The sequence below is a fragment of the Phoxinus phoxinus genome (genome assembly GCF_949152265.1).
Source record: "Phoxinus phoxinus genome assembly, chromosome: 2".
Lineage (NCBI taxonomy): Eukaryota > Metazoa > Chordata > Actinopteri > Cypriniformes > Leuciscidae > Phoxinus > Phoxinus phoxinus.
This window is the reverse complement of record NC_136877.1, coordinates 22,949,710-22,960,182: the sequence shown is the minus strand read 5'-3', so window position 1 is coordinate 22,960,182 and position 10,473 is coordinate 22,949,710.

Sequence of the window (10,473 nt, the reverse complement as noted above, 5' to 3'; positions counted from 1 at the left end):
TCAAGCTGCACGCTGTTGTTGTTTCGTTCAAACATTATGGACCATGGCAAACAGACTTTTGGGAAAAAAGGAGAACTAAAACGAGGATCATTATCAGCGTGGCATTTTCGAGACGCCGAGAGCTCCACGTCCGTGACAAACTTCGACTTGACAGAGATGCCGCTCTTGCATGTACTTTATTAGACAGGTGAGCAAATGTACATAAAACTAATCAATGTAATATAGCTCAACATGATGAAATGTTAGAATATGATCTGTCAAATAAACCTGTGTGAGTAGTATTTCTGCACTTGCGGGAAGGCTAGTAACTAGTTCGGTAGAATGAAATCTCCGTATTCCTTTATATCCCCGTGACTCGCATGGCGCTGATAACTTATCAGTCTCTTATTAGTAGGGGTGTGACGAGACCCTTATCTCACGAGACAAGACGAGACACGAGATTGGGTTCACAAGAACGAGACGAGACGAGATTTTTGCACAATATTTGATAGAAATCCTCAATGACAAAATTCATGACTGGAAAAATAGTCTGCAGGTGGATTTTGAAATGTTTTAACTAAATCATCTTGTAATGAATGTCATTTCAGTTCTACTTTATGAGTATGAATTATCAAATACATTGAAATACAACAATATGAAGCACTGTAAAGATTTTACCACAAACTCAACTGAATGGCTTCTCTCAAGAATGATTTCACACGAGTCTCTTCAGACCTTACTGTACATTATGAGCTCCCAGAACTTCTGATTGAGGCTGTGTGTGACCTCTTATTAGTGCAAACGATAATTAAGTGCAAGTGCAACCATAATCAAAGTAGGCCAACTCTCTCTGTATTCAAAGTGCAAACAGAGACCAGAGCCACAACTACAACGTCCAGAGATTGGTTTGATATTGGGAGACGGGCTATTGTATGCAGTCTATTGGGAGACGGGTTATTGTATGCAGTCTAATTTGTGCGCATCGTGTTTACTTTCACTTTCACTCCATAGTGGCGGTGCTGAACGCGCGTTCTACAAGATAAGGGGCCATTCACACAGAGTGCGTTTTTGCTTTGTAAAATGCGATACTACGTAGAATGGGGGAACTGATTTTAACTTGAGCGCAGCGTTTTTAGAATGCTGTGTCATGCGCGAGACGCTGCAAAAGATGCAAGACGGGAGCGCAAGGTTACACATCCGTCTAGCGCGTTTACATAGAAAAACAATGGAAAAGTACCGCACTGGAATGGAAAAACAGGTTCTGTGTGAACCGCCCTAAGACATCTCAGATCGACTCTCTGTTGTGCAACAAATCCTCCGCCATTGTAACGCGATCAGTGAACTGATTCCTGCTGCACTGTCATAGTCTGTGTGCGACTGCAACTCGTGCTGGATGAGCAGAGTAGACGTTTACAATAGCAAAACGACAGTGGAGGCGGCCGGTGCCGCGGTGTACACCGTAATGTGAATGTAGCGGTGGCATATTCTATTCTAATTATGGCGATATCGCGAGACAGCTTTTCAGTCGACGAGACATCTCGTCACATTTTTGTCTCGTCACACCCCTACTTATTAGCAATAGCGCCCTGCTTCATATCTCAAAAACATGAATGTATTCACTCATCCATAAACATTATTAGATCCATCGGCTTGACGACAAGTTCCATAATTCAGCAATAAATGTTGCGTCATCAACCTTCGCCTTTGTTATTGTAAGAGGTTAGCGACCCCTAGTGGCAACATTTTTTACATATTGTATCTTTAAAGTGACAGTGCATATTCTGCATAACAAACCTAATGTTGTCTGTGCACTTAAAGGGTTAGTTCACCCAAAAATGAAAATTTGAGGATGCAAATCTAGGTACTCAAGATTAACATGAGATTGGCGGAAGTGTGTGTTATGTGCCCTTTAATATAAATACCCTGCAATTGTAGGCTACTGTTGGTACTAAGTTCATATTGGAACGTGAACCAAGCTAAATTGGAACAACTAATGTTGTATTTAAGGGTTCACTAATTACTCAACCTCATGTTGTTCCAACCCTGTAAGACTTCCGTTCATCTTTGGAACACAAATTAGCCAAAAGAGCTAATTTGTGTTCCAAAGAGATCATCCACCTCGAAAAGAGTCTTTAGTTTTATCAGATTTATAAAAAAACGGATACAGCTGTAACGATTCTTTACGAAAACAGTCGAACTCCTGGAAGGCGTGCCGTGGGCGGAGCTAAAGAGTAACAAGCACAGAGTGGTTTTAGAATAAACTGGACACTTTTATTAGCCTGGCTCCGCCCTCCTACGTACTTCCGCTCAATTTTCATTTCCCTTCAGAACTACGTCTGGGATTGTGGTGTATTCTTGGGTTTTCTCCGACCAAATTTTTACCGGTCCAATAAGCGAACAGAGGGAGTGGATGAGAACGATGACGTTGAGGTTGTGCGCTAGTTTGAGTCATCATACGTCACGACCAAACGTTAGCGATTGGTTATGGCAGATCCAGAGTGACTCTGTGCAGATCCAATAGTTTTAAACTTCAACAGAGTATCCGCCTTCAAGGAAGTTAACGCTTGTCAATGGAGTGAGGCCAGACTCTCTGTACAAATGAAATGTATGAGAGTCTGGTAGAACCAGTCTACACTTTTATGGTGGTCAGCTGAACAACTGTATTTAAAGTTTAAAGTCGGCATGAAATCAAAATTGACCCTATTTACTTTGTTAGCGGATATTACTAGTCTTGTGGTGAACAATTAATCCGTGCAAGTTAATACACGGAAAAAAATTGTTTGCCGAAGTTATCTTTAATCAAAGTTTGAAAAGTTACTTCCGGGTCTGGAATGGATCTTTTTCTGATGACATAGGCTTGACTGCTTGGGTTGGTTAATCGCTTAGCCACTCCCCTCAAACCGTTACTCTGCTATGGGCGAGAGATGGAGAGGAGGAGCGCTAAAGTAAAACCCTGCCCTCTGTTTAATATTCCCTTTCACTCGGAAATGCGTCACAACACTTGAGAAAAGTCGTTTGCAACTTCCGGTTCACGCGGACTTTAAACACACACACTACACAATACACAATCACATTATGACTGGTCTGGATAACTTTTGATTCACTAGCTAGCTATATGTTCGTGTTGTTTAAATGATATGCACTTGCCAACAAAACACTTACCGCCTGCGGTTCCGGGCTCTTTTATCGCTGGGACTGCTCTATCTTTCAGTTTCAAACGATCTGCATATCCAGTGTCGAGCTGGGCCTTGATAATAAAACGTTCGTCACCGAAATGCCAGCCAGGAACAATACTTGCACAACTCCGTTAATGCCCCCCAAAAAACTAACTGCGCTGTTTCCTGGGAAAACATTTTCCTCACAACAAAAAAACACACTTCTTTGTTGACATTGTTGATTTCGTGGTCTAAAAACAAAATGTCAAAACTTACTCGAGCAATGAACGAAGCACGTTTCTCTGTTTATTCTCTTGGTCGGCGTTACGTCACAAATCATGTGACTTGCATAGCAACAAGCCGCCGCCATGTTCGAAGAGTAAAACAAACCAAAGGCTAAGCCCGAGGTAAATCAAAAAGGTATCTATTCACAGAAGTTTTGCTGTGGATTATGTCAGTTATGGATACTAACGGAGTACTTTGTATTAATGATGAATGATATCTGTGTATGCAAATGTATGTTTGTGGTGAGAAGTGAATGTAATAAAGCGCTTTGTGACTAACTTAACGTAGCTAACGTTACATGTCTGTGAAAGGCACTGGGGTCGGGAACCTTTTTGACCAAAGAGACATTTTTTCATTTTTGGATAATGCATTTTTCCAAAAGAGCCACAGTAAAAAAAAAAAAAAAAACGGTCCATAGACAACTAAAAACAAAAAAAATATTCAGCAAACAATAAATAAGTTGCAATATGGAATTAATTGTGCAGGGCTTTCACTGTGAGGTTGAGTTACCAAGTGATGAGCATAAATCCTCTTTTGTGTGTGTGTGTGTGTGTGTGTGAGAGAGAGTGAATGCACACAGTATTTACATCTGCTGTGTTTACGTGAATACTCGACTTGGCATTTTGAAATATTTCTGTGTTTATTTGGCCGTTTAGGCGTGCAACCGAAAACAAAGGCTACTGTGCTTGCTTGTCCGTGTTGCGGTCGGAGCGCGCGCGCAGCGTCCTGTCAGTAGAGTTCGGTTCTCTTTCGCGACTTATCGCGCTTTTAATATTTATTTTCACTATAAAGCACATCCTGTTCTTTTCTTTCTCATTAATTCATGTTTTGTTATTAATAACTTTAAACAGAATCGTCAACTGAAATCTGCGCGGATTATTACGACACATTTATAGGACATAAAGGGTCTCTGAGGCAAAAGTGAAAGTAACGTTACCAGCGGTCAGCGGGTGAAATGTCTCTTTGCGCAGTAGTACCCGTTTCAATACAATTATTTATATACAGATCTTCTTCTTCTATAACAGAATGTCTTATCAGTATACAGACAACAACAGAACACTTTTTCGGCATGATTTGCCAAAGGTTTTGCGCTCGTTTGTCTTCCGCTTCGTGTTGCTTAATGGCGGGCGCTTGTTTGTTTTACCCTTCGCCGCGTTGCTATGCGCGCGCAGTGCATTATGGGAGTAAAAGTCCCGGATGTCCGACCTCGAGAATGGGCACGTCCTCGACCTCTTGCTATCTCCAGAGCCCGTCTACGGAGAGCCTGTTCACTCCCTATTAAGTCCTATTGTACCGAATTTTGGTTGTAGTTCCACCAGAGTTCCACTGGGGGCGATCACCCCCGAGTGCAAAATGAATGGGAGTCTATGGGGCTAGACGGCTAAATTTGTCCCTTTCAGCCGATTGCCGTTGAGAAACCTCAGATTTGATTGTAGGTTTGGCAAGTTCAACATGGGTTATAGGTCGAAAATTGAATGAACGAGTACTTTTGTCCTTTCGATTTCTTACAGGTTGAGTTGTTGTTGCCCATAACACGCTAGCATTCTGCTAATGAACGCTGATTGGTCAGTGAAGGACTGGTTATGACCAGAGATACCGCTTGATGGCATCATGGCATCCGAAGCGGGAACAGAATGTCTTCTAGCAGAAACTCTTCTAGCCCGTGTGTTTACCTGTGTCAGCTGTGCTGTCGATGCCTCGAGAGAAAATAAAGTGCAGAGCGCGAAAGCACCACAGTGACTGAAGGATTGCCGTAAAGCAGTATCTCTGGTTGTAAGATGTGTATGACGTCATTGACATTTTGAAAGACTTTTTAAAGCAAATAAGTGACTCTAAAAAATCTAACACCCAGCAATGTGCAATTTCTTTGCATCTCCTTTCGAATACAACATTCAAATTACTAGACAAAAAATTATATCTTGAGAAAAGTGGATTTTGAGGGGTATAGCTCCATAGACCTCCATTCATTCTGCACTCGTCCTGTGAGCGCCCTCATGTGGAATCAGAGTGGAACTGCAACCAGTCAGAAGCCGGAAGTGTAGCGAGAGTGAACCTTCTCCCCTTATTAGACATTCTCTGCTATCTCTGATTGATGTGTGTGTCTGTGTGTGTGTGCGCGCGCGCTCTTTCTGGAAGTGCCCATGAATTCCGCACGTTATGACGTCATACATTGCCATAGCCTACTTTTTTTTTTTTTAGTTTAGTTTATTTGGCACACAAATACTGCGTCAAGCTCGTTTTTTGAAACTTTGGTCATGTTTAGCATGAAAAGCCTCTCTTTAAAATAGCAAAATAATGCATGAAATTGCCTTAGACATCTATATGTATTTGTAGTAGATACTTAGCATAAAATAAATGTATTTCAAATTCATTTTAATGTATTTTTCACTAGGAAAAACTATCAAGTGGCTTAGAAAGACTCTTATTGTGTTTTGTTGGATCTTCACAGACATGGACAAAATATTCCTTTGACAACAGCCTTTTTCGGTTTTATTTCACTAGGCGAAACTAGAGGCAGAGAGATGTGAGCATTAGCCCCTGTAATGATAATGAAAGACCGCAGCTGCACCGAGTTACAAATAGCTTTTATATAAGGCAGCACAGCCACAGATAGTCATAAATAACAAGTAGGCCTAGTTCACAGAATATCAACTTGCGCGTTGTAACACTGATCATGTCTATCAATGCAAAGTGTACTATCATGCTAACAGTATGACATTATGATCCCAGTGACACACACACACGCACTGGAACACTTAGCCATTCTCACAAAAACATCACGAAGAGCAGCCAGGCCAAGGAGGCAGTGCTGTCTCCATGACAACTGCCTAGAATGTGTAGATCAGCATGCTTGTCCACATCTCTGCTGCTCTCTGTCTCTCTCTCTCTTGTTTCCTCTTGGACCATCTCTGTACCTCGATCTGTCAATCTCTTCATCTCCCACTGGATGAAGATGTTTCTTCTGGATCACTGTGCAACACAGCAGACATCAGAGAGATGTAGTGTGAGTATCAAAGGAGAACACTGAAAATCGTTTGAACAGTTATGCAGTTCATAAGAAACGTTGTTCATGTGGAGTAAAACAGATTTAGGTGTGTGTATATATATGAACTGAATTAACATTTTTAAACATACATTTAAATATGAATATAAATATATAGGCCTATGTGATAATAGACCATTTACAGTATAAGTGTACTGTACACATCAATCATTCAGAAGTTTGGAGTCAAAACTGAAATATTGTTACCATTAAAAAAAAAAAAACTGTTTTCTATTTGAATTGAATGTTAAAATGTAATTTATTGCTGTGATCAAAGCTGAATTTTCAGTATCATTACTCCAGTCTTTAGTATCACATGATCCTTCAGAAATCATTCTAATATGCTGAACAGCTGTTTAAGAAACATTTCTTCTTATTATAAATGTTGAAAACAACTGCGATGCTTAATATCCCTGTGAAAACTGTGATACATTTTCTTTCATGATTCTTTGATGAATAGAAAGTTTAAAACAACAGCATTTATTTGAAATAGAAAGCTTTTGTAACAATGTCAAAGTCTTTACTGTTACTTTTGATCAATTTAATGCATCCTTGCTGAATAAAAAATATGAATACAAATAGCCTATAACTGACTGCAAACTTTTGAACGGTAGACTTCCTGAAGATTTGCTTATTGGTATCTGTATGAGTATTTCCAAATGTACCAATAAGCAAATCTTCAGGAAGTCCTCAGTAAAGGGAAATAAACTGCATATCTGGCCCACCCCAATCAACTTTATTACTGTTATCAGACTTTCTCTGGTGATTTCATTCATATGCACCTGTGCCCTTTTAGGCTGAGAATGAGAATCAAGCAGTGAACAATTTATAACTGCTTGCACCTGTGCCTTGAGACATCTCAATTGCCAACTGGCCACTGTGACCCTGGAGGGCAAAGAGGTAAGGGTCGTGACCTCTGGGGTGGATGTACTGTAGATCATAGTACTGATATAGAATGAATGAATGAATCCCTATAGTTGTCACAAATACAGCAATGAGCCAAAGTTTCTATATTATGTCACAAAGCCTGTTAAGACCTTGCAGAGCCCAGATAGATAGATAGATAGATAGATAGATAGATAGATAGATAGATAGATAGATAGATAGATAGATAGATAGATAGATAGATAGATAGATAGATAGATAGATAGATAGATAGATAGATAGATAGATAGATAGATAGATAGATAGATAGATAGATAGATAGATAGATAGATAGATAGATAGATGGCATGGTTTTATTTCAGTTAGCCTAATAGCTGGTTTGATTTGCATTGAGAGATGATCTTATGGAAAGTACTCCATGCCAATCTCTAGGTATGGTGAAGGCTATGTGATGATGTGGGGCTATTTTAATTCCAAAGGCCAAGGGAACTTTATCAGGATGCAGATCCATATAGTAACTGGCCTTTAAAAATAAAAATCTGCCTGCCTCTATGGGAATTTAACATAGGGGTGTCCAAACTTATGCACCCTGTATTTTAAGGAAGAACATTTATTTATTTACGATACATTATTCATTTACAAAGAAAATTGGTGTCCTTATAGGTTGGATTTTTTCCTATTTTTTTAAATTAAGGCATTAAGTTCAATTTCCAAAATATGATTTTTTTATTCCTCTTTTTAGTCAACTTTAGCATGGGTGTCTAAACTTATGCATAGCACTGTATCTATCTATCTGTCTATCTATCTGTCTGAATACTCTAATGTCTGCAAGAACATGTTTTTTTGGTTTAGGTTTGCTAACTACCTATTTAAAAGTTTTGTTCCCTCAGGTCTAGTAAGTTTGTGGGATGGAGTGAAGAGGTGGCAGATTTTGCTGAAGCTCCTCCCCCTTTCCCACGATCGTTTAGCAGCCCTCTGTCCCGAGGAGAGAATCCCTTAAAGAGGCACAGCTGAACTCTAACCCTATTACCCTCTGCTTCCTGCAAGGGCTTTAGTTTACAAACACAGGGGGATGGAGGGGGTGTAGAAGACACTTCCACAATACAGACTTGTTTCCGTTTCTAGTCTTTCTCACACATTACACAGCAAAAAGACCACCTCAAAAGTAATAAAGAGGAGGCTAAACAAATGGTACTTTATCTTCTCAGAGAATTTTTTTTTTATAACATGCAACACATGCCGCTTTGTCCAGTATACACAGCATTAAGGGAACTTCTGCGTGAAGGTTACATTGAGTATACTTCCAAGAAAAAACACAGAAACGGCATTCTTATATGAGAATAGCTGACCGGTCACTCCTGGAAAAACAAAATGTTGAGCTTTAGCAAGAGAAGATTATAGTATATGCCTGAATCTTTTACAATGATTCCAAGCTGAGTTTTTAACAGCACTTCATGTGCACTTCTTAGTAGCCTACTAAAGTAAGTACACTCTTCACACAGCACAACAGGAGTGTATTTGATATAAAATGCATTAAATGACCACATATTTTAATTGTCTTTAACTATTTTCTTACTAAAACTCAACCATCAATCAACAAGCCTTTTTCATAATTTTTTTCCCAAATGTTTCCATATGAATCACATCATACAAATTCATTTGAAATCGCCACCTCATACATTACTTATTGTTTTTCTCATGAGATCAGATTGGCAATTCAGACAGAATCCTATATTTATGCAGTGACTCTATATTAAAGAACACCCAAGATCTAAAAACGAAATAATTCGACCTAAATTAATTCCCTCATATAAAGCAGTTTTGCTTTATCAATTCTGTTACCATCTATTTAGAAGAGGCCAGCTTTGTAATATCATGTTATTTAATCGTTTTTGTTTTTTGTTTTTTTTAATTAACATGCTGACAGGGATTGAACAGACATGCCAAGACATTGTTCCCCAAGTGTATCACCATAGATGAAATACAGTGTGATGTAAATAAGAACTCGTGTCCATGAAAAGACTAAGTTGGGCATTTCCATACCTCTGCCAAATACTGACAGATGGATGTTGTTGCCTCTACAAAACTATATGTGAAGATTTTTATCAGTATTGAGAAAATACAACCAATTGTAAATTAAAATAAAATAAAAAGTTTAATTTAGAATAGGCTCCCTGTGGGGAAACGTGCCTGTGGTGAGATTTCAGTAAAATGATTGTGCTTGTTGCAGGAAACATGGCACTTTCAAAGTGAGATGTCCAGTAAGCACCAAAACGCAGAAACAAATGAACGCGAATCTGGCAACATTTCATTACATTGGTTAAGAAAACAGCAGTGAACGGTTAATGCCCTATTGCGTTAAAAAAAACATTAGCGCAATGCTGTACCATGTTAGCAACCAAGCAAGTTTACAACATGATAAAATCCACATGGAGCTAATTATGTGTGGTGGCAAATGTCAAACTGTATAAGGTTAAAAATCCTGCACTGTGCTGTGGTAAAATGTTTTGAAGTCATAACATAGTATTTTGGAAGTAACCATGTGAAATAGTCATTATTCACTTTGTTTTATCTTCCCTTGTAATCATTTTCTCAATATATATTTTCTTGCTCTTTGATTTTAATAGGAACATTCAAGTAAGTCAGTGTCCTATATGGTATTCCAGAGGTTACAGTAGAGTATGTCTTATATGGGCTTCTTTTAACAGAACTGAACAGCTCTAATGCTGCTGGATTCCAGTATTGTGAACAATCATGGATACAATGTCTTCACAGTAAAGTCAACAAAGTAAAAACAACTAAATCCAAAGATCTCAGCGCAAAATAACATTTTTTAAAACTTGATCAACCACTACTACAAACCCTGAGAAAACAAGGGCAGTATGCATGACAGATCACACAATAAATTATTGTGTTTGTGTTACGGTAAACCTTCTTTAACATCCTCACACCTATAACACTCTTTACAAGAATACGTTCAGTGTCAGAATTTATCCATTTAGTCCAGCTCTCTGTTACTGATCAGATAGAAGTGTCTTCCATAACACATTGAGCCCACATTTCTCAGGGTGACTCATTTAGTAATACACTAATGTGAAGATGAGTGTCAGAAAAAAAACTTTATGC